This window comes from Myotis brandtii, unplaced genomic scaffold (genome assembly GCF_000412655.1).
Source record: "Myotis brandtii unplaced genomic scaffold, ASM41265v1 scaffold1204, whole genome shotgun sequence".
NCBI classification, from domain to species: domain Eukaryota; kingdom Metazoa; phylum Chordata; class Mammalia; order Chiroptera; family Vespertilionidae; genus Myotis; species Myotis brandtii.
The window spans coordinates 376458-376766 of NW_005354186.1; positions in this window are offsets into that span (position 1 = coordinate 376458).

A 309-nucleotide genomic window follows, 5' to 3' on the forward strand; every position below is an offset into this window, starting at 1 on the left:
GAGGCAGTCACTGATGTTTCTCAGCTATCCCTCTCCCTTTCTCTCTCTCAAATCCATAAAAACGTATTAAAAAAAAAAAGACCAAGATTTGGTTTTAAATAATTCTAATGCTGAAAGTAGATATTGGGACGCTGTATAATAAGCTAACATTTACTGAGCACTCAGTAAGTGCCAGGAGGTGAGGTAGACACAAGTGACTCCCATTTTACAGATGGGCACATGGAGTAGCAAAGAGAAGGAACTTGCCCAAGGCTGTCCAGCTGGTGAATGGCAAAGCTGGGAGGAGCCCCAGGTCCTGCATGACACCAG